This window comes from Piliocolobus tephrosceles, chromosome 8, assembly GCF_002776525.5.
Source record: "Piliocolobus tephrosceles isolate RC106 chromosome 8, ASM277652v3, whole genome shotgun sequence".
Lineage (NCBI taxonomy): Eukaryota > Metazoa > Chordata > Mammalia > Primates > Cercopithecidae > Piliocolobus > Piliocolobus tephrosceles.
Window position 1 is genome coordinate 138,507,655 of NC_045441.1, and position 24,267 is coordinate 138,531,921.

General features: G+C 46.0%; 2 non-coding genes across 2 annotated transcripts; one reads left to right on the forward strand and one right to left on the reverse strand.

The window, feature by feature from the left end:
* The first annotated feature begins 2,360 nt into the window (after positions 1-2,360).
* Positions 2,361-2,432, forward strand: TRNAC-GCA. Its single transcript has one exon. It is a non-coding gene; the product is annotated as a tRNA-Cys (tRNA).
* Positions 2,433-14,801: 12,369 nt separating this feature from the next.
* TRNAC-GCA lies at positions 14,802-14,873 on the reverse strand. The gene has a single exon. It is a non-coding gene; the product is annotated as a tRNA-Cys (tRNA).
* Positions 14,874-24,267: the final 9,394 nt, after the last annotated feature.

Consider the following 24,267-nt stretch of genomic DNA (forward strand, 5'->3'; position numbering starts at 1 on the left):
CCTTGCTGAGGGCAACATTGCATAGTTTCTGGAAGGTGGGGCAGGGAAATTTGAGAGGAAAATTTGCCCAACTGCCTACTTTTCATCTATTCTCTCATTTACTTGGCCTCTTAGGTCTTCTTACTACCTCTGGTTTTGTGAAGAGCCATACCCTGGGCAAGGTCGGTCATGCCTGGAGTTCCCATGCCATGTGCAATTGTCTATATGCTGGTATAAGTACTTCAACTATTGCTAACCCTCTAGTCTCCTTACAGTTAGCACATTGGTCTGAGTAATTTATGTAATTTCCCTATTGGAAGCTTAGGGCAATTTCCGGGGGCATTCTAATGTAGGAGGAAGAGGGGACTCTGGGCTAGGGCGGCCACAGTGTGCAGTCGATTCCTTGTTGATGTCTGCTCCAGCATGAGCTGCACACCGGCTGGCTACTCCCACAGGCACACTCAATGCAGGAAGCTATCTCCCAAGGACTGTCACTGACTCTTTTTAGGGCTGTCACAGTGAGATCCAGACTGAGAAGACAGGAGCTCGCCCAGTACTTGGGGTCGTAGGACCATTTCAGGCAGAGGGGGCTTCAGATTCCTCCTCCTCCATACGGGGGCCACTGGAATCATACAAGAGCCGCATTCATTGCTCTCTTTCTTGCTCTTCAGGAGGGCTTCCTAGCAACTGCCCTGCTGCCCCCACCCCAACTCAGCCATCTCCCTCATATAGGAAAGATGACTTGTCTATTTCTCTTGCCATATATGTGGTTTCATCACTGAGTGGGGGACTTATCCCTTCCTTGATTGTCTTCCCCCAGGTATGACTAGAAGGACCTTTCTCTGCCTTTAACAATGCTGTCACCATCACTTTGACCTTATTGTAAGCCTCAGCTGACTTGGGAGGGCAGCATTGGCATTTTTATTTTCACTGATTCCTGCACAGTTTATAAACCTCCTTGGGCATGGCACTACCCAACTCTACTAGGTCCTCACCATCCCAGAGGCCTCTGGGGAGGCTGTAGGTCAGGGTGGAGAAGGCAGGTGTGGAAGAGGGTGCCATGGGACTCAACTCAAGTGTGGCTGAGGGGACGGGGGTCAGGGCCTGGGTGCTGGGCACAGGACACAGGCAGCAGGGATGCCCCTGGCCCACTGTGGGTGCCTTTTGCCCTCAGACTCACCACCCCCATCGTGATGTCCCAATCTGGTGGACAGTGGACAACTGCTGTGTTAAAAAAGAGTGACAGCATCAGAGGGGAGGTGCTGAACATCAGTGCTGCGTGGAAGGAACGGCACAGAGGAACTGGATGAGAGAAAACCTGGGAGGACCTAAAGGAGCGGGAGGAATTAGGACAATGCCAGCTGCAGGAGGCAGAGAAGACTTCCTGGGGAATGTTTTACCAATTTCTCTCTTTTATTTTTAACCACCCAGACGGCTCAGTACCTGGAAGGCTGGAAACATGGACATTTGAGTTATCACGTGTGTAAATCGGAAAAAAGAAGATTCCGCCACCCACTCCCTAGTCTCTTCACCTGCTCCCAGGGGTTACCATTTACTATTGGTCTATTATCATTCTTTTTTATGGCCACATAGTATTCCATGGTGTATATGTGCCACATCTTTTAATACTGAGTATTATTATTTAAGGAACTTTCTTTCACAAAAGCAATTTGCTTATCGCTTGGCAAATTATCATGAACAGGCCGGGCGCGGTGGCTCAAGTCTGTAATCCCAGCACTTTGGGAGGCCGAGATGGGTGGATCACGAGGTCAGGAGATCGAGACCATCCTGGCTAATATGGTGAAACCCCGTCTCTACTAAAAAATACAAAAAACTAGCCGGGCGACGAGGCGGGCGCCTGTAGTCCCAGCTACTCGGGAGGCTGAGACAGGAGAATGGCCTAAACCGGGGAGGCGGAGCTTGCAGTGAGCTGAGATCCGGCCACTGCACTCCAGCCTGGGCGGCAGAGTAAGACTCCGTCTCAAAAAAAAAAAATTATCATGAACAGTATTGTATGTCAAATACAAGCCCCAGACGCAGGCACTGGGCCTCCTTTCAGTGCATGGGAAGGTGGCATCACCTGATTAGAGTTCTGTCCCCAGCCTAGCACGCCTCACATGATGCTCAACAACTGCTACTGTCTAAGAGAATTATCTGGATGACTTGAAGGGTCTCTCCAGTTATAAAGGTCAACAAGGCCACCAGGGTATCCTTAACCAGGTCCACACAGAAGTGATGGGAAAAGAAGTGTTAGTGACAGGAGGGCGGCCAGAGTTCAGAGAAACAGAACTGGCCTGGACATCCCAACCTGCAGAGCTTAGGCTTGTTCTTGGTGTGTCGACACATGAAAAGGGTGTTAATTACACCATCTTCCCAGGCCTGGGGGTATAGCTCAGGGGTAGAGCATTTGACTGCAGATCAAGAGGTCCCTGGTTCAAATCCAGGTGCCCCCTACCTGTTTTTCCTGGATCACATGCTCCTCCCAATCCACCCTGGGGGAAAATGACACAGCCTCCCTAATCTCTGACCCACAGCATATCTGAAGGGCAGACTCAAGAGTCCTCATGTGATTTTATGGACTTTAAAGTGTGTAAGGCACAGACCCCTGCCTCCTGCAGCCCTCTGAGTACCACTGTCCCACTTTCCAGAGTTGTTCAGAATCTCCCCATTAGGATCCATGTGATCCCCAAGAGAGGGCTGGGCCATGTCTCCAAGTCCTGCTGTATCCTCCCAACAGCACCCAGCTTGGGCTGTGGCACAGGAGAACCTGAACCAGTGGCAACATCACGCCCACCTCCAATGGGCATGAGAAATCAAATGAGCATATATTTCTGGGCTCATTGTGCTGCACCCTGGACTTTGGCTGTTTGTCCCCAGGTTCTCGATTTCCCACCTGGGGCTGCTGCAGACTCATACCCTGGCCCACCCAGACCACGAACTGGGGGCGAGAAAGATTCTGGAAGGCTCTGTGAGACTATGGGCAGGGAGCGAGATGATGGAGGAAGTCAGCTGGGACTTCCCAAGGACTGACCGGACCCCATCAGCCTCTTCTCTCTCCTCCATGCAGACAGATACAGATCATGGACTCCAGCAAGGGAAAGGAAGCCAGAATCAGATTCCAAAATCAGCAAGTAAAAATAAGAATAGGCAGAGGGCACCCCGATTGGAACCTTTTGGTCAGTCCTCTAAGGCTTATCTCATTATTATCTGATGAAAATCTTGCAGTCTGTAGCTGAGGATGTCAGCGCAAAAGCCATGGCTGCTCCATGGAGGGCCTCTGGATTGACCTAAAGCTGCTTCCCCTGCTGGCTTGTCCACTGCAGCACTGGGCATATGTGGTCATGAGAGCACATTTGCTTGCATGAAAATAAAGGCTCATAGGCTCCACTCAGACCTCCTGAATCAGAATGCTTGGGAGTGGGGCCAAGGTGCTGTTTTTAACAAGCTCCTCAGATGATCCCAATGGAAAGTCAGATTGGCAACCGCCACTTTAGCTTGGTGCGCTATGTTATAGGCTTGAAGAGAGGTCATAATTAAGAAACATGCCAGAGCACACACATCTGAGTAATAAAAGGGTTGTGACCAAATTCCACATGGCTGGTCTTGGGCTCTCTCTATTAACCCAACCCTGAGCAAGACATGACCAGGCCTGCTGCCCCCTCTGCTCCCACTCCCCATCTGCTGAGCCCTCGACAGGCCCAACGAGATGCCCTGTCCCCAGAAATTACCCAACTGACTTCCAGTTGAAAGTCTAGCACTAAGAGGCACCAAATTTGCACCATGGACCTCTTGACCTGCAGCAAATGCTCTTCCTCTGAGCCAGAAACCCACTTCGGATGAGTTCCCAAAGGACACTGCTTAAGGATGTGGCCTGCCCAGGGAAGGGATCCTCCTGAAACCTGCAATAGTTTCTGTTTACTCCAGGTCAGGTCCCATGTCCTGGCAGACCTATCTCACACCAGCCAACCCTCTCTGGCCATTGGCTCTGTCCCTCTCCCACTGACCCCTCATTTGAGTCCCAGAGCCTCCTCTGTACTGTGTGGTCCATTCTCCTCCTTCTGTCTCAAGCTGAGTGCATGAGCTTTGACATTGCTTCTTGCTGGAATGATCATCCACTACATCTGTCCTTCCTTTGCCTCTTCCTCATGCACATTTATTCTAAAATCAACCCTCCTCCACCCCACACTCACCCTCACCCTTTAGACCATGGCTAGATTTTGCTGCCTCCTCCTCCTCCTCTTCTTCCTCTTCTCCTCCTCCTCCTCCTCCTCCTCCTTCTTCCTCCTTCTCCTTCTCCTTCTTCATGGAGCTTGTTCTGTAGCCCAGGATGGAGTACAATGGTGTGATCTCTGCTCACTGCAACCTCCGCCTCCTAGGCTCAAGCTATTCTCCTGCCTTCGCCTCCCAAGTAGCTGAGATTACAGGCATGCACCACCACGTCTGGCTAATTTTTGTATTTTTAGTAGAGACGGGGTTTTGCCATGTTGGCCAGGCTGGTCTCGAACTCCTGACCTCAGGTGATCCGCCTACCTCGGCCTTCCAAAGTGCTGGGATTACAGACGTGAGCCACCCTACCTGGCCCATTTTTTCTATTTTCTACCTTTTCCTCTTCTTTTACCCCAAGGCCAAATTCAAGGCCTTGAACTGCAGGGCTGACCCTAGGGGAGGTGGAAGCTGCCCTCCTGGTGAGCAGCCCAGTTGTCTCAGAAGGCGTCACTCAGCAGGTCAGCACATATGAGGGACAGGGAGTGGGCATAAGCCTGCCTGTCTGGGGATCCAAAGCCCAGGCCTAAAGGGGCTTCTGAACTGGGAGGAGGAATCCCTCCCTCCAGTGGCTGAGCCACAGCCCCAGGCACATCAGAACACAGGCAAACCGGGCACCTTCCCTGACAAGACACATCCACAGGGACACATGGTGTCTGTCCCTTGCTGTAGTCAAAAGCCACGTAGATTCCAGACTTGTGGCACAGGGGTCCCGATAGGTGGGAAAGCCCCTAGATATTTTCTGTTACTACAATGAGTGGGCAGCTTTGGCATTTGGTGGGCAGGGGCCAGGGCTGCTGGGCATTCTGTGAGACACTTCATCAGCTGGGAGAGGAGGCTGCTTTTGCTGTCATGGAGATTTGGCAGAGTTTGGAGTTTGTTTGGATTTTTGTTGTGAATTCTCCACATCTTCTCGTAAATTCTCTCTACAGTTCTTCGATTGCTGTTCTTCCCTGAAAAATGCCCCAGCCTTCACACGAGAGCCCAGGGAGGCTGTGCATTTAACTGAAGGTAGCCACTGCAGGATCCAATTTTGCCTCTGGTTTTCTGCTATGTCACGCAGGAGCCTTAGAGAAGATTCTCTCAGCATAATGCTGGAAGCTCTAGGAGCCCTTCCATGCGTTGCATGGAGAAGCTGGGCCTTTGTTCTAGCCTAGTAGTTCTCCATGCATTAGAATCAGCCCCTACCTGCAGCTTCTCCTGTTTTATGGCAGCTGGGTCTCTTGCCCTCAATGGGCTCCATTTCAGCCAATCACAGGCACCAGTGTATGTAGCTCTTCTGCTGCTGTGAGCCCTGGTCTGCTGGATTCCCATCCAGGAAGAACCAGCTGGATTTTTATTGACTTCAGTACAACTAGATCTGACAATTAACTCCAGTGTCCTCCCACACACCCATTTCTCGAGGATCTCTTGCTTGCAGATCACACCTGGTACCAATTTCTGTTCTAGTCACAGACACAGGCACAAAACTAGAACCTGACTTTGTCTAATGGAAACAGATGAAACCATCGCTGACAGTACCAGGAGCTCACAGCACTGACGGGAAGGTGTGAACTTAGAATCACAGCAAAGTCACGGCAGAGAGTGTGCTGGCCAGGAGTCACTGCAGCCCTGCCGGATGCTGGCTGCAGCCACTAGCCCTGGTACTAGACCAGAGCTCTGCCATCGTGGGATGCAGTTTGTCAGCTCCACCCTGCACATAGTCCACACTCAACATCTGAGCAGGCCCTTACCACCCGAGGTCGAGGCAGGAATATTTGGCACACCTATTTGATGCGGCATGTTGCAGAGCTATGCTTTCCTCCAAGACTCACATTATTTTGGGTTCCTAAAGTCATATAATAATACAAACATCCACCTCGAGCCACAGGAGAGGGACTGAGTCAGCACCAGAGGGCTGGGTGGCAGCGCCCATTGCCTTCCTCATAAGCTTTCAGAACAACAGCTGGCTCAGGGGATAAAAGCATAAGAGCCAGGGGACAGCTGGCTTTGAGCCAGGGACCTCTTGGTCTGTAGTCAAACACCCTACTCCTGAGCTACACTTTCTCTCTGCTGTAACTTAGGTTTAGCATATTGGCCACTGTGGCCTCACCCACAGACTCCAGCACACTGTAACTTCCATTTGCTGCTCTTAGTCTACCCCTGGCACCCAGCAGATTGATCTCACTACACACTGCCCCTTTGGGCCATGAGCTCACCCTGTCCTGTGCTTCCTGTGAACTCCAGAAGTCTCCTCTGCCCTCACCTGAGGTTTCCTTCCCTCAGTACCCATCTGGGGTTACCACCACTTCCCTCACCGCAGGACCACTGGATGCACTTTTGGGTTTCTCTACCATATACTCCTCTGTGGTCTTCTTCCCTCACCCTATGGCCAAGACTTGGCAGAGTCTGCAGAGACTTGCTTGACACTGCGGGAGACATTTATCCAGAAAGGCTGCCATCTCCATGCTAGGCCAGGATGCAGCCCCGCCTCTCACAGGAGGCCCCACACTGGCGGGTCAGCACAGCTGGGGAGGCACCAAGCCTGGATGCCTGGAGGACTTAAAGACCAGGCCCTAAGGGCCTCTGAACTAGGACTAAGGACCCTCTCTTTGTCTTGCCCAAGCCCCTGGCCTCCCTGGCAGCAGGACAGACTACACTGAAGAATGTGCACCTTTTCTCTGGCAGGCACACCTGGAGTGATGGATGCCACTCCCAGACCATCCGAGCACCTAAGACACCTGATGGATGCCAGGATCACAGCCACCCCAGGGGCTACTGACGATGTGGCAAAGATCTGTTAGGAATGGATTCCATAATTCTTATTACACAGACAAGTTCCATGTGAGAAAGAAAGAAAGAGTGACAGAGAGAGAGAGAAAGAAAAAGAAAGAAGAGAGAAAACGAAAGAAAAGATGAAAGAAAGAAGAAAAAAAGGAAAAAAAAAAGAAGAAAGGGAGAGAGAAAAAAAAGAAAAAAGAAGAAAGAAGGAAGAAAAGAAAAAAAAAATACTACTTTTCTTGAAAATCTCATGTTGGTATCTCCTGGCCTCTTGTTGAGTACATTATAGATTCTCAACAAATGCTTGTTGACTTAAAAATACATAGAACTTTTAAGAAACACAAATAAAAATCAGGAAGAAAACAAATAATCCTATAATCGCACCAGTAAAATAACTCCTGTTCAGAGTTCGGTATCTATTCTTCCAAACTTAAAATGCACAGCCCTGGGCAGAGGACTGAAGTACTTACTGCTGCAGGGTTGACCCAGGCCCAGCTTCTTGGTGCTCTCCCGTCAGCTCCCTTTCTATTTGGAGCTGCCTTTCTCCCTTACAAGTGTCCCCTGTCCTGTTCTGTAAGCATAAGAATTTTGAATTTAACAGCAGGCATATCCCTGAATTTATCTTCCTTTTATATCAAAATTATTGTAATTCTTTAAAAGGTGGTGGGTACTCTCATACGGGGCTGCTGGGATGAACTGCAATTGGGGTATCTTTTCTGGAAGGCTGCTTGGCAACAATAAAAATGTTTAAATACCTGCATTTGCTTTGTCTCATAGGAGTGTGCAAAAATGTACATACATGGTTGGTCATTGCAGTGCTCTTTGTGAAAATGAAAACTGCATAGATACACATTCTGTGTAGGTGCTGAGAACTCCATGAGAAGACTATTTGAATGGACACTGTGTGTGGCTCTGCAGGCTATGAAGGCAGCCATTGCCACCCAACATGTGGTGGTCACGGGCAACTTCTAGCCTCTTCCCCTTCATCCTCAATCTGAATTAGAGAATTCATTTTAGCTGTAGCGTCTTTCACTGGTTGACAAAGATATGCAATTAAAATGGTTTTCAAAGATGCCAGAGCTCCAGTAAATAAAGTGCTTCTAAATAACGTATTGAAGGGGTTTTCTCCTAACCATTGTGCTGGTGGAAGCTATGGGGCTGGGAGGGAGGGCATGTCACATGAATTTAGTACATTTCACCTTTCCAGTCTTTTCAAGTCTACAGTTGGCCAGGCACAGTGGCTCACGACTGTAATCCCAACACTTTGGGAAGCTGAGGCAGCCAAATCACGAGGTCAGGAGTTCGAGACCAGCCTGGCCAATAGGGTGAAACGCTGTCTCTACTAAAAAATGCAAAAATTAGCTGGGCATGGTGGCATGTACCTGTAGTCCCAGCTACTTGGGAGGCTGAGGCAGGAGAATCGCTTGAACCTGGGAGGTGGAGGTTGTAGTGAGCCGTGATCATGCCACTGCACTCCAGCCTGGGCGACAGAGTAAGACTCCGTCCAAAAAAAAGTCTAGAGTTACTGTTCAGGGCATCTCAATTTCATCTGTCTTTGAACAATTTTGATTTCTGATTTTAATCAGCAAGTTGAGCAAATAATAAAATAATCCCCAGCTGCTCCGAGTAGGACATCAAATGCAGAATTCAATAGCACTAAATGCAGTAGAATTTAACTGTTTCCACCCTCCTTAGACAACTGCTGTCGAGAAATCACTTCTGCACACATTCCCCAGATTTTTGGTGCTATAAATCAGAATAGTCTGGTGATTATTTTTGTGTTAAAGCTTCCATCTTCAAGGTGTGACTTTGTAATTGACTCTGTGAGCATGCTAAGATTTTCTCAAATTGTAGATCAAAGTAAAAATGGAGGGTGTGGTGAGGTAAGAGGCAGAGCAGCGCTGGAACAAGGGCAGCAGGAGAAGCGGGGTTGTCTTTAGCTGGCAGAGGAGGTGCAGAAGACTTCATGTTAGGGATAGTTTGGGTTCTATAAATCTTCCATGGATCCCTGTGACCATTCCTGGGGGTCTCATTCTTTCCAGATCAAAGCCCTAGATGTTCCTATTTTTAATTAATTAGTTAATTTGAGACAGAGTCTTGCTTTGTCACCCAGGCTGGAGTGCAATGGCACGATCTCAGCTCACTGCAACCTCTGCCTCCTGGGTTCAAGCGATTCTCCTGCCTCAGCCTCCTGAATAGCTGGGATTACAGGTATCCATCATCGCACTCAGCTAATTTTTGTATTTTTAATAGAAACGGGATTTCACCACGTTGTTCAGGCTAATCTCAAACTCCTGACCTTAAGGATCCGCCTTGGCCTCCTAAAGTGCTGGGATTACAGGCATGAGCCACCAGGCTGGCCCAGAGTCCTAGATTTTCACACTAGGAAGGCTGTAATTGAGCAATCTTGCAGAATCAAACACTGCCTTTGGCTCTCTGCTAAGCCTCATGGTGGCTAAAAAGGAGGGATTTTGGTTCTTTTCATTGAACTTTTTGTTGTTTCTTTCTCTGTGCTATCCCAGTACATCAGCTCCACTGCCAGCTTCCAGTTCAATGACAAGAAGCAAATGTGTATCCGGAAGCCTGGTCCCTAGTGGGCACTTCATTCCAGATGACCACCAGCAGTAATATTCTTAGTTATTTTGCCAGTGTGGGCTGTAGGTTATACCATATTCCCAGGCCCGAAGATTAACTAGACTGCCTCCAAATTTAGCCTCAGCCAGTCTGGATAATCAATACCATTTTCATAATTATCTGTTGCCCGAAACCCACTTCTAACACCAACTTATGTAGCAGGTAGAAAATCTGGGTACACGGCTGGGCACAGTGGCTCACGCCTGTAATTCCAGCACTTTGGGAGGCCGAGGCGGGCGGATCACAAGGTCAGGAGATCGAGACCAACCTGCCTAACACGGTGAAACCCTGTCTCTACTAAAAATACAAAAAATCAGCCGAGCGTGGTGGCAAGCGCCTGTAGTCCCAGCTACTCAGGAGGCTGAGACAGGAGAATGGAGTGAACCTGGGAGGCAGAGCTTGCAGTGAGCCAAGATTGTGTCACTGCGTTCCAGCCTGGGCAACAGAGCGGGACTCCATCTCAAAAAAAAAAAAAAAGAAAAGAAAAGAAAAAGAAAAAAAGAAAATGTGGGTACAAAACCAGAAGCTAGCTTTGACTACCTGAAACAGATAAGGTGACGGTTGTCAGGCAGGTCATAACACTGAAGGAAAGCCTGGAGCAAGAGGCTGAGGAGTTGGGCAGTATCCCAGGGGCACTTGGCAGCCAGGCTTCGGCCAGAGCCACACCAGCACAACGGGTTGTGAAGAGGGACTTCACACTGTTCTGAGCATTAAGGTGTAGGGAAAAAAGAGAGTGACTTCATACTGGATTCATGCCAAGCTACGGCACCAGCAAAATAAACTCTAAACTCTTCATTTCTGTGTTTCACTCATTTGATTACCAAACTCTGAGTGGCGAATTCCCCTACCCAAGCTTGCTGGAGATGTCAGACAGCACCTCCACGTGCTGGAGAACCTCGATGCACCCAAGACCAGCTGTGCCAGTACAGCCAGGTGGCTGCTTCTGCTGCACACCACCCTCCCCCCCCCAATAGCTGGAGGGGCTTCTCTTGCCCTAGGCCCTATACAAAGCTTTTCAGGTGGGAGCAGCACACCATGGGTAGTAACTGCGCTCTCTCAAGCCCCCTCTGATGGTGGTCGCAAACAGGGCAAAGTGCAGGATGTGGTCTTTTCTGGGATGTTCTGACGTTACCCAAATTACTGGATCTCCAGAAGCTTCACAGATGCAGCAGAGCCACCAATAATCCAAAATTATGTGAATATTTCCCACTCCTCAGTGCAGTTTCCAGCCAAATGGCTGAAGGGCCTATTAGGGGAAATCTGGCAGGAAGATTCACGGTCCATGACTGGGTATTTTGGCAGAGTCCTTTTCCCAAGCTTGGCTTTCTGGTCATCAGGGGAGGCAGGTTCTTCGAGCAGATTCAGACCTGGGGAATGGGTCAGAGGCCAGGAGCCTCCATTGTGCCGGCTATGGTGGTAGCTCAGATCTACACATCCAGGGGACCACGATGGCTCCCCATTCTCAGGCCTAAAATCCTCACCACTGATGAGTCACAGCCAAGACCTGTATGGCACAGACCACAGAATAACACCCAAACTTCACTTTGGGCTAAAGTATCACACTGCTTGGACTCTGACACCCTAGGATCATCCCAGCCCCACTGAAATCAGGGGCTCCCTTTCTGCTATCATCCCTCCCACCAGCATCTCTGTCCACAGAGAACGGCTACCAAAATTATTTTCAAGAATGTAGACGTGCAGCCAGGCACAGTGGCTCACGCCTGTAATCCCAGCACTTTGGGAGGCCGAGACGGGCGGATCATGAGGTCAGGAGATCGAGACCATCCCGTCTAACATGGTGAAACCCCATGTCTACTAAAAAATACAAAAAATTAGCCAGGTGTGGTGGCGGGCGCCTGTGGTCCCAGCTACTCGGGAGGCTGAGGCAGGAGAATGGCGTGAACCCGGGAGGCGGAGCTTGCAGTGAGCCAAGACTGTGCCACTGCACTCCAGCCTGGGCGACAGAGCGAGACTCCACTTCAATTAAAAAAAAAAAAAAAAGACTGTAGAAGTGCCACACATCTATGTATTTTTCAAGCCAGGGCAAGTCACATGTGATGAATCCACTCCAGCTTACCTGCCCCCTGAAGCCTATGGATTCTTTCTACATTATAGCAAGAAATCCCTAGTATCTCAAATGCATTTAGAATTCGCTTCCTGTGAATCCAGGCTTTGGTCCACCAACTGAGCAAACAGGTTTATTCCAGCTGCTCCAGCTATGGTGTTTTAAATAGAATTTTAACTGGGTATACTCCTAATAAAAAATTCAGACTCATTTAAAATTATACTCTTTCTACTTTATAAAATACTCCAAGAATCCACATCCACACATGTTCTTGAGGTTTTTGCTGACAGACATTAGCCAGTTGGGAATGATTCTGGTGTGTGAGTCTTTGTCTCTCAGCAACTGGTGCCCAGGCTCAGCTGAGATCTTACTCTCACCATAGGTCAAGGGACAATGGGCAGTGGGGAACCTGATCTCCTGCAGTGAAAACCCTTCCGTCTGGGCTGGTCGGCTTTCAGGCAGGAAGAAGGGGCAGGCTTGGAGATCAGTTAGAGTTGGTGATTTGGGATAAATCAAGTTTTCCAAATGCTTCCATAAATCCACCTTACAATTCCTGAAGTTCCACTCTCTTCATCACTGATCTATTTTCAGCTGGGAGACTGGGGGAAGCTGCCAATTCCATGGACATCAAAGTTTGGCATCCACAGGAATCAGCCCTGGCTCTCATTTTCAGTTGTTTCACTTATTCAGTGGCTGGAGATCAGAGAGTTTTGTGATACAGACAGAAAAAGGCCTGTGTTTCAGTCCACGTGGAACAGATCATACAGGGTGACACGTGAGCTGACTATTTGCTTTGTTTAAACTGATAGGACCAGCCATCCTGCCCAAAGACCACTTATAATTTGGGAAATACAAATTGGTCCTGAGGGAACTGCAGGCAAAAGTTACTCAACTTTTCTACAATCTGATATGGGCTTCTGGATTTCTAACCCCCAAATCAAACTACCGAGATTTTCATTACCTTCAAGTTTAATGAGGCCAGATTCCCAATCCACATTCCCTTCATTTCCCTGAAATCACTTTTTATACATCCCTGGTACTAGCCAGGGCACTTTGATTAAAGAAGAGGCCATCGAAGGTGAGTGGAGACAGAGGGAAATCGCTGACAGGATGGCAAGAAGTTCATGCACTTCAGAGAAGCCTGCAGAGCCAGGCTTATCAAGTAAGCAGGACCTCAGCCCGCCCTGGCTAGGCTAGGGAGCCGCCACTGTCTCCACAATAGCTGCTGGCTGCAGTCTCTGGCCCTATGGCCATTGCCAGAGCTCTGCCATTTCCAGAATGAATTCCAAATTTGCCCTGCCTCTTATGTGCAATTTACTCAACATTCATAGTCTTGTTTAGGGGCATATAGTTGGCCAAACATTAGTCATTACCAATTGTGCTGGTTAATTTCATGTCTTGGCCGGGCGCGGTGGCTCAAGCCCGTAATCCCAGCACTTTGGGAGGCCGAGACAGGCAGATCACGAGGTCAGGAGATCAAGACCATCCTGGCTAACATGGTGAAACCCCGTCTCTACTAAAAAATACAAAAATCTAGCCGGGCGAGGTGGCGGGCGCCTGTAGTCCCAGCTACTCGGGAGGCTGAGGCAGGAGAATGGCGTAAACCCGGGAGGCGGAGCTTGCAGTGAGCTGAGATCCAGCCACTGCACTCCAGCCTGGGCGACAGAGCGAGACTCCGTCGCAAAAAAAAAAAAAAAAAAAAAAAAAAAAAATTTCATGTCTTGGCAGGGCACAGTGGCTCATGCCTGTAATTCCAAGAGTTTGGAAGGCCAAGGTGTGCAGATTGCTTGAGGCCAGAAGTTTGAGACTGGCCTGAGCAACATGGAGAAACTCCATCTCTATAAAAAATACAAAAATTAGCTGGGTGTGGTGGTGTGCACCTGTAGTCCCAGCTACTCCAGAGGCTGGTGTGGGAGGACTTCTTGAGCCCCAGGAGGCGGAGGTTGCAGTGAGCGGAGATCATGCCACTGCACTCCAGCCTGGGTGATAGAGCAAGACCCTGTCTCAAAAAAAAAAAAAAAAAAAAATTTTTTTTTAAATGTGTCAACTTGGCTAGGCCATGGTTCCCAGATATTTGTCCAAACCAATCTAGATGCTGCTGTGAGAGTATTTTTTAGAGGTGATTAATATTAAATTCATACTTTGAGTAAAGCAGATTACCCTCCAAATTGTGGGTGGGCCTCATCCAATCAGATGAAGGACTTATGAAGAAATGTCTGCTGTCCCCTGAGAAGGAATTCTGCCCCCACGCTGTCTTCAGACTCGAGCTGCAACCTCAACTCTTTCCTGCAAGTCCAGCCTGCTGCCATGTCCTTTATCAGACTTGCCAGTCCCCACAATTGCATGATCCAACTCCTTAAAATCTCTATGTATACACACGCGCACACACACGTGCACACAACACACACACGCATGCACTCTATTGGTTCTATTTTCTCTGAAGAACCCCGACTCACACACCAACATTTCGGGGGAGGAAATATCTGATCTTGTTGTTTTCCTTAACCAGAGACAGGATCTTGTCTTCCACCAAGAGTTACACAATTGTGAATTACCCAAATGAAATTAAGAGGGTTGAGATACGCAAGAAAAAAAAGAAGTTCACCCCAGACCTGTGAGCACTGATTTAGCTCTCAAGAAATCGGGTTTCTCTGGAGCTTCAGGTGCCAGGGGGAGCTTTCCAGTGAAGACCTGACCTGCCTCCTCTCTCTCCTGCTTTGCAGAATGAATCCATGTGTTGAAGAAAAGCTAAGGGTAGAACATCCTATCATGTTCAGTGAGTGAAAAGGAAATAGGGGGCCAGGTGTGGTGGCTCATGCCTGTAATCTCATGACTTTGAGGGGGCGAAGGGGGGTGGATAACCTGAGGTCATGAGTTCAAGACCAGCCTGGCCAACGTGGTGACACTCCATCTCTACTAAAAATACAAAAATTAGCTGAGCATGGTGGTGCACGTCTGTAATCCCAATGACTCAGGAGGCTGGGGCAGGAGAATTGCTTGAACCCGGGAGGGGAGGTTACAATGAGCCAACATCGTGCCACTGCACTCCAGCCTGGGCAACAGAGTGAGACTCTATCTCACAAAGAAAAGTGAAATAGAGAGGGGGCACCCGGATTTGAACCGGGGACCTCTTGATCTGCAGTCAAATGCTCTACCCCTGAGCTATACCCCCACCTGGTCATTTGCCTCTACTAACCACTATAAACCCATATGGCCACACCCCTGGCTGTCACCATCATGAGATGCATATTTGCTCTGTCACCATATGCCCCCTTCCTATTTTACACCTACCTGCCTGCCAGCTCTACTTGTAACCAACATTCTTCCTTCTCTAATTCTATTAAAATCACAGGTTTGCAGACAGAACATCCTTCAGACTCACCTAGAGAAGCAGGACTCAAAGAACTGGTTGCTCAACAGACCCTTTAAAGGTGAGGCTGGGCTGGGCAGAGCTGGGTAAAAGCAAAAGTTCTTGGGCCCCACTTGAGGACTCCTAAGCCAGACTCTCTGGGAAGAGGACTTGGACAACTTATGATTCTAACAAACCTCCTACACCATTCTGACATATGGTTTGAAGCTACTGGTTTAAACTGTTCCCTTCCATGGTACAGATCTGGAAAAAATGAAAGTAATTAAAATTGTGCCCAAACAAAACACACCTGATTAATGACCAAGTCATGACAAGAATCCACATTCATGATAAAGGGCCTCTTTGCACTCAACACTCTGAGGCAGGAGATGAACTGCCTTTTCCTTTCCTCTTTCCTCTTATCCTCCATTTGCTGAATCGCACGATGTGTCAGATGGTAGTAGTGACCAGAAGACAGGATCCAATCCATGGAAAAGTAGAGAAGTGGGAAATCAGAGAAATCTGTGGTCACTGGGACATGACACAGGATGGAGTGATTGAAAACATGTGGGCAGAGTGAAAGGAAGGGCCAATAGGTGACACTGTCTTGAACCAGGGACTACTTGATATGCAGCCAGACGCTCTGCCCCCAGAATGTGCCCTCCTATCTGTTTAGACTTTCCTGATTGACACTGTTTCACCTATGTTCCCACACCCAAGGATCTAATATACATTGCAATTTCTCATCATTTTCAGTGAACCACTGGCAACTGACTGACCTCATTCAGACAGACCCTTATCTGGCTTTGACTTACCCTGTCCTTCGCTATGGCCCTATCAGAGGACTTCTAGAAATATCTCCTGCTTAGAATCCTGTAGCCTCCTCTTCAGTCCGTGTGTGGGGCAACAATTTACAGAATTGTTTAGAGTTGGAAGCTTTCTCTCTCTTTCTCTCCTAAGTTTTATCTTCTCTAACAAACTTCCCAAACTCTCTCTCCACTTCACTTTCATCCTCTGCACAGTGGGGTACTTTGGGCTTAGTCCCACATTTTTTTTAACTTTTGACTCTTCTTCCAGCTCATTTACTAGTCCTTGTCTTTAAAAGGGAGACACCTTACCAGAGGGGTCCCAGCCTCAGGCAGGCCACAAACTAGTAGCTCAGTACAACTGGAAGAGCCAGAGCCAGGCACAAAGGCTGGCTGTATGAGCCCTGAAGCTCAGGCCTCCAGTATCCTCTGTATTAGGACCAGGATCTCTGCCTCTGTGGACCTTTCCCCTGAAAGTTTCTACTATAAGGCCCAAAGACCACACAGATCCTGAGGATGAAGAGAAAGGACAATCATCTAAAAGGGCGTAGCAGATGAAGGCAGGAACTGTGGGAGTGATGCCAGCGAGGCTGAAGCCAAACATTCACTAGGATTGCAAAGGATCATCAGGGCACCATGGAGTGTTCTTCTTTTCCTTCCTTCCTTCCCTTCCCTCCCTCCCTCCCTCTCTCTCTCTTTCTTTTTTTGCAGTTGTAAGATTTAATAGAGTGAAAAAGAGGGTTGCCCTCCAAAGGGGTTTTGCCACCCCCAGCTTGAATGCCTGGGGTTTATATCCCAATCATTGTCCCTCCCCCTCTGCTCTCAGGTGATATATGATTTGACTATTTCTTTACCTCCTGCTTTTAGCCTAATTTGTATTTTAGTGAGCCCTCTTTACTACCTGAATGGTCGTGTGTGGGCTGAGTTACAAGCCCTGTGTTTAAAGGTAGGTATGGTCACCTTCCCCAGCTATGCTTAGGAATACTTAGCCTAGGAAATCCAGCTAGTCCTGTCTCTCACTTTTTCTAATTGTTCATTAACTAAGTCCTCTAAAACCTCCAGTTTCTCTTTACTTAGTGGCCATTGTTCTATCCAAATTGGCTTATCTGTTAACCATTTTAAAGGTATAGGTTCTGGAGGCTTAACAATGGCCACCATCAAAAATGATATCCTAAACCATGGTGGGAACTTTGTCTTTCCACTTGAAGCGGTTCCTTCAAACCTTGTAAATTTTTTCCTAGTCCCATACCAGGGACATACCCCATTTCATGCATCATATGTTGATTTTGAGGGCTGTATAATTGTTCTGGAATTAGAATTTGTGCTCCCCATTGTTGTAATAAATCTGTTCTCCATAAATTTATAGGTACAGAAGTTATAATTGGTTGAATAGTCCCAGGTTGTCCATCAGGCCCTTCACAATGCAAAATATAACTACTTTGATATACTTCAGGGGCTTTACCAACTCCAACTGTGTTAAATTGAGCGGGCTGAATTGGCCAGGTGGACGGCCAGTGCTGTAGAGAATTGACTGAAATGTCTGCTTCTGTATCTACGAAACCTTTAAATTTCTTTCCCTGAATAGTTATTTCACAGGTAGGACGTTTATCAGTAATTTGATTCACCCAATGAGCTGCTTTGCCTTGTTTATTTGTGCTTCCTAATCCTCCTGTTTGTTTAATTTCACTTTTCCCCATTTCCACATATGGCACAATCAGAAGTTGTGCTATACTCTCTCCTGGCTCTGCTTTCCAGGGAACAGAAGTAGATGTAATAATTTGAATTTCCCCATTGTAATCTGAATCAATGACTCCTATATGTATTTGTACTCCTTTTAAATTTACACTAGATCTTCCTAGAAGTAATCCTATCGTCCCAGCTGGCAAAGCTCCACAGACTCCTGTTGGGACCTTTTACAGGGTTCCCTAGGCAGAAGGTTTACAGATTTTGTGCAGCATAAATATACTGCAGCACTACTGTCTGCGGCAGGGGACAGACATTGTACAGGGGTGAGGGAATGGCCTGAGCCAGAAATGCCCCGGTTTGGAACAGGGCTCAGGATGGGCCTCTCATGGCATTTCCCAAAATCAGGTTCCCGTCTTTATCAAACTTAGAGTGACACTGCTATTAGCCCAATGTTTTCCCTTTTTACATTTTGGACATATTTCAGGCTCAGCAGTTTTCTTTTTTCTCCTATCCGGCGGCCTGACTCGCTGATTTTTTCTACATTATTTTTAAGTATGACCATGCTTCCCACAGTTAAAACAAGCTCCAGGAAATGGAGTATTTCCTTTATCCACTCTCAGTCCTACCATTGCCTGGGCTAGCAGAGTGGCCTTATGCAGATTACCTCCGATACCGTCACATGCCTTGGTATAATCAACTAAATGTGCTTTCCCTCTAATACGTCGCAGAGCAGCCTGGCACTCGGGATTAGCATTGTCGAAAGCTAATAACCGCAACACTATATCCTCAGCAGCCAAATCTGCAATTACCTTTTAAACAGACTCCTGTAATCGAGCTATAAAATCTGCGTATGGTTCTTTTGGTCCCTGTTTTACACACTAAAGGAAGGGTACTGTTCTCCACCTGAAGTGATTTTTTTTTTTCCAAGCTCTAATGCACACTCCCCTAAGCTGTTCTATGGTGTCATCCTGCATGATCACTTGTACATCTAACCCAGCCCAGCCGCTAACCCCCAAAAGTTGGTCTGCAGTTATATTAATTTGAGGTTGGTCCTGGGCATTGTGAACAGCCTGAATGGAAGCTTCATCTGCCCACCAAATTTTAAATTGTAAGAAATGAGCAAGAGCTTGACAAGCTCGAGTAAGAGCATCCCAGTCAGTAGGAATCATCCAACTGGAAACAGCAACATTCTTTAACAGTCCCATTACAGAAGAAGAACCTGGTCCATATTGATTAATAGCTTGTTTAAATTCTTTGAGTAATTTAAAAGGAAAAGGCTCAAATGTAGCTATAATATTTCCCTGTTGATCTGGGGGATGTATTCTTTTTTTTTTTTTTTTTTGAGACAGAGTCTTGCTTTATCGTCCAGGCTGGAGTGCAGTGACGTGATCTTGGCTCACTGCAAGCTCCGCCTCCTGGGTTCATGCCATTCTCCTGCCTCAGCCTCCTTAGTAGCTGAGACTACAGGCGCCTGTCACCACGCCTGGCTAATTTTTTGTATTTTCAGTAGAGATGGGGCTTTACTGTGTTAGCCAGGATGGTCTTGATCTCCTGACCTCATGATACACCCACCTCAGCCTCCCAAAGTGCTGGGATTACAGGTGTGAGCCACTGTGCCCAGCCTGGGGGGTGTATTCTAACAGGGAACTGCCAGGCCTCTAAATCACTCTCTCTTCTAGCTTGCTGAATTCCTGCCTGAGTAGAACTGAAAGTGGTTGCTCGAGGCGCTGCTCGAACAGTCACTGGGACAACTACTTTTCACCCAGTGTCCTCTGGAAAAGAAAGATCTGGAGGGTCAGGCCACTCTTTTTCTTCAAAATAAGGAGGGGGTGCAGAAGGGTTGGGATGAACCTCCTCCTCCTTTGCTGCTTTAGCTTTAGCTGGCAAACAAACCTGCTCTGTTACTTCATTATACTCTCCTTCCTCCTCATCATCAGTGTGAAAAGGTTCCAAGGTGGAATGAACCAGAGCCCACACTTGTCCCATTGTTACCCTGATGCTTCCGAGCTCCCTTCTTACTCATTATGGGGACTGCTTAAGAGTACTCAGGTGTCCTCCAGCTTACTTCCATGTTCTCCAACCATCGCCCTGGCAACCCTTTGACCTGCGTTTGAGCCTCACATATGGGTACCACTTGCTGAGACCAGCTCGGTCGTGGAGACCCTAACCCAGTGGCGCTAGAGGAATTAAAGATGCACACACAGAAATATAGACTGTGGGGTGGGAAATCAGGGGTCTCACAGCCTTCAGAGCTGAGAGCCTCGAACACATTTACCCACATATTTATTGACAGTAAGCCAGTGATAAGCATTGTTTCTATAGATTATAGATTAACTAAAAGCATTTCTTATGGGAAATAAAGGGATGGGCTGAAACAAAGGGATGGGCTCTGGCTAGTTATCTGCAGCAGGAACATGTCCTTAAGGCACAGATCACTCATGCTATTGTTTGTGGTTTAAGAGTGCCTTAAGTGGTTGCCCGTTCTGGGTGGGCCAGGTGTTCCTTGCCCTCATTCCAGCAAACCGACAACCTTCAGTGTGGGCGTCATGGCCATCACGCTGCAGAGATTTTGTTTATGGCCAGTTTTAGGGCCACTTTATGGCCAGATTTCAGGGTCTGTTCCCAAACTAAGAAAAATAATAGAGAAGATCCAAATAAATAAACTCGGAGATGAAAAAGGAGACACTGCAATTGATACTGCAGAAATCCAAAGGATCATAAAGGCTACTATAAGCCTAACCCTAACCCAACCCTATATGCCAATGAATTGGAAAACCTAGAAGAAATGGATAAATTACTAGACACATACAACATACCAAGATTGAACCAAGAAGAAATCCAAAACCTGAACAGACCAATAATAAGTAACGAGATTGAAGCTGTAATAAAATCTTCCAGGAAAAAAAAAATCTCAGGACCTGATGGCTTCATTGCTGAATTTTACCAAACATTTAAAGAAGAAATATGAATCCTACTCAAACTATTCAAAAAAATAGAGGAGGGAATACATCCAGACTAATTCTATGAGGCCAGTATTACCCTGATACCAAAATCAAAGACACATGAAAAAAACAAAAAAGAAAGAAAACTACAGGTCAATATCTCTGATGAACATTGATTTAAAAATCCTCAACAAAATACTGCAAATCAAATTCAACAACACATTAAAAAGATCATTCAGACCAGGTGTAGTGACTCATGCCTATAATCCCAGCACTTTGGGAGGCTGAGAGTGGTGGATCACTTTGAGCTCAGGAGTTGGAGACCAGCCTGGGCAACATGGTGAAACCCCATCTCTAAAACAACACAAAAATTAGTTGGGCTTTGGTGGCACGTGCCTGTAGTCCCAACTACTTGGGATGCTGAGGCTGGAGAATCACTTGAGCCTGGGAAGCCTAGTTTGCAGTAAGCGGAGATCATGCCACTGCACTACTGCCTTGGTAACAGAGTGACCACCATCTCAAATAAATAAATTAATTAATCATTCATTATGACCAAGTGGGATTCATCTCAGGGATGTAAGGATGGTTCAATATATTGCAAATCAATCAATGTGATACATCATATCAAGAGTGAAGGACAAAAAAAATATCATTTCAATTGATGCTAAAAAAGCATTTGATAAAATTCAACATCTCTTCATAATAAAATCCCTCAAAAAACTGAGTATACAAGGAACATACCTCAACACCAAAAAAGCCATACACAACAGTCCCACAGCTAGTATCACACTGAATGAGGAAATCTGAAAGCCTTTCCTCTAAGATCTGGAACAAGACAAGGATGCCCACTTTCACACTGTTATTCAACATAGTACTGGAAGTCCTAGCTAGAGAAATCACACAAGAGAAAGAAATAAGGGGCATCCAAATTGGAAAGGAAGAAGTCAAATTATACTTATTTGCAATGATATGATCTTGTATTTTGAAAATCCTAAAGACTCCACCAAAACCTATTAGAACAGATAAATTCAGTAAAGTTGCAGGGTACAAAATCAACATACAAAAATTAGTAGCATTTCTATATGCCAACAGTGAACAATCTGAAAAAGAGATTAAGAAAGTAATCTCATTTACAATAGCTACAAGTAAAATAAAATATCTAGGAATAACATTAACCAAAGAAGCAAAAGACCTCTATGATAAATACTATAAAACATTGATGTAAGAAATGGACAAAGACACACAAATTGAAAGATATTCTATGTTCATGGATTCAAAGAATCAATATTGTTAAAATGTCAATACTACCCAAACAACATTTAATGCAATCCCTACCAAATACCAATGACAATCTTCACAGAAATAGAAAAATTAATTATAAAATTGACATGGAACCACAGAAGATCCAGAATAGCAAAAGTTGTCCTGAGCAAAAAGAACAAAACTAAAGGAATCATATTATCTGACTTCAAATTATACTACAGAGCTATAATAACCAAAAAAGCATGGTACTAGCATAAAAACAGACACACAACCAATGGAACAGAATAGAGAACCCAGAAATAAATCCATACATCTACAGTGAGCTCTTTTTTGACAAAGGTGCCAAGAACATATATCGGGGAAAGGACTGTCTCTTTAGTAAATGATGCTGGGAAAACTAGATATTCACATACAGAAGAACAAAACTAGTCCCCTATCTTTTGCCGTATACAAGAATCAAATCAAAATGGATTAAAGACTTAAATCTAAGACCTTAAACTATGCAACTACTGTAAGAAAACATTGAGGAAACTAGAACATTGGACGGGCAAAGACGTCTTAAGTAACACTCCACAAGTACAGGCAATCAAAGCAAAAATGGACAAGTGGGATCACATCAGGTTAAAAAGCTTCTGCCAGCAAAGGAAAAAATCAACAAGTGAAGAGACAACCCACAGAATGGGAGAAAATATCTGCAAACTACCCATCTAACAAGTGATCAATAACCAAAATTTATAAGGAACTTAAAACAACTCAATTAAAAAATCTAATCATCCAATTGAAAAATGGGCAAAAGTTCTGAATAGTCATTTCTATAAAGAAGACATACAAATGGCAAAAAAAGTCTCTGAAAAGATACAGCTCAACATCATTGATCATCAGAAAAATGAAAATCAAAACTGCAATAAGTTATTGTCTTACCCCAGTTAAAATGGCTCATAGACATTTTAACTGGGGTAAGACAATACCTCGTTGTAGTTTTGACAGGGAAAAGACAAGCAATAACAAATGCTTCTGAGGATGTGGAGAAAAAGGCACACTTGTACAACCACTATGGAGAACAGTTTGGAGGTTTGTCAGGAACCTAAAAATAGAACTTTTTACTTTTATGATCCAGCAATATACACAATAGCCAAGATTTGGAAGCAACCTAGGTGTCCATCAGCAGATGAATGGATAAGGAAAATGTGGCATGTATACACAATAGAGGACTATTCAGCCATGAAGAAGAATGAGAGACTGTCATTTGCAACAACTCGGATGGAACTGGAGGTCAATATGTTAAGTGAAATAATCCAGGCACAGAAAGACAAACTTTGCATGTTCTCAATTATTTGAGAGATCTAAAAACAATTTGAAACAGTGAAATTCATGGGGAGAGACAGTAAAGTGATGGATACCAGAGGCTAGGAATGATAGTGGGGCGGGGAGTGGGATAGTTAATGGATGCAAAAATATAGTTAGATGGAATGAATAAGATCAAGTATTTGATAGTACAACAGAGTGACTGCAATCAATAATAATTTGTTGTACACTTTAAAATAACTACAAGAGTATAATTGGGTTGTTTGAATCACAAAGAAATGATAAATGCTTGAGGTGATGGTTATCCCATTTACCCTGATGTGATTATTGTGCCTTGAATGCCTGTATCACAATATCTCATGTATCTCATGAATATATACACCTACTGTGTACCCACAAATTTTTAAATTAAAAAATAATAAAAAGAAAATCAATATAATAAATCCTATACATAGAACAAAACAAAAATATCACATGATCATCTCAATAGATGCAGAAAAAGCATTTAGCAAAATCAAATAGCCTTTCATGGTAAAAACACTCAAAAACTAGGAATAAGAAAACTTCCTCAACCTGATAAAGGGCATCTTTGGAAAATCCCACAGCTAACATTGTACTTAGTGGTGAAAGACTGGATGCTTTCCTCCTAAGATCAGTTTCCTGAGAGCAGGACTGCAGTGATTGTTATTGCCCTTCTGGGTCTAGCCACCCAGTAGGGCTACCAGGCTCTGAACTGGTGCTGTGGAATGTCTGCAAAGAGTCCTGTGATGTGAGCCATCTTCAGGTCTCCCAGCTGCAGATGCCAGTACCTGCTCTGGTGGAGGTGGCAGGGGAGTGAAATGGACTCTGTGAGAGTCCTTGGTTGTAGTTTCATTTAATGCACTGATTTTCTTAAATGTTGGTTGTGCTAGCACTAAAGCTGTCATGTGGACAGACTCAGGACCTCTGGTTAGGCAGGATGTTACTGGCAGTGGAATTAACTGTTGTTTTCTCCTTTGGAGTGGGATGTTCTGTTATACATTGCTGTAATGGCTTGAGTTGGTTGGCATTTAGCCAGGAGGTGGTGCTTTCAATAGAGCACCAGCTGTGATAGTAGACAGGGAATATAAGCTTGCCCTAAATTGGCCAGGATAAGTATTCAAGTTTCCCAGGTGATTGATGGGGCCATAGAGCTCCCAAGAGCTTATGTCTTTTGTCTTCAGCTACCAGCGTGGG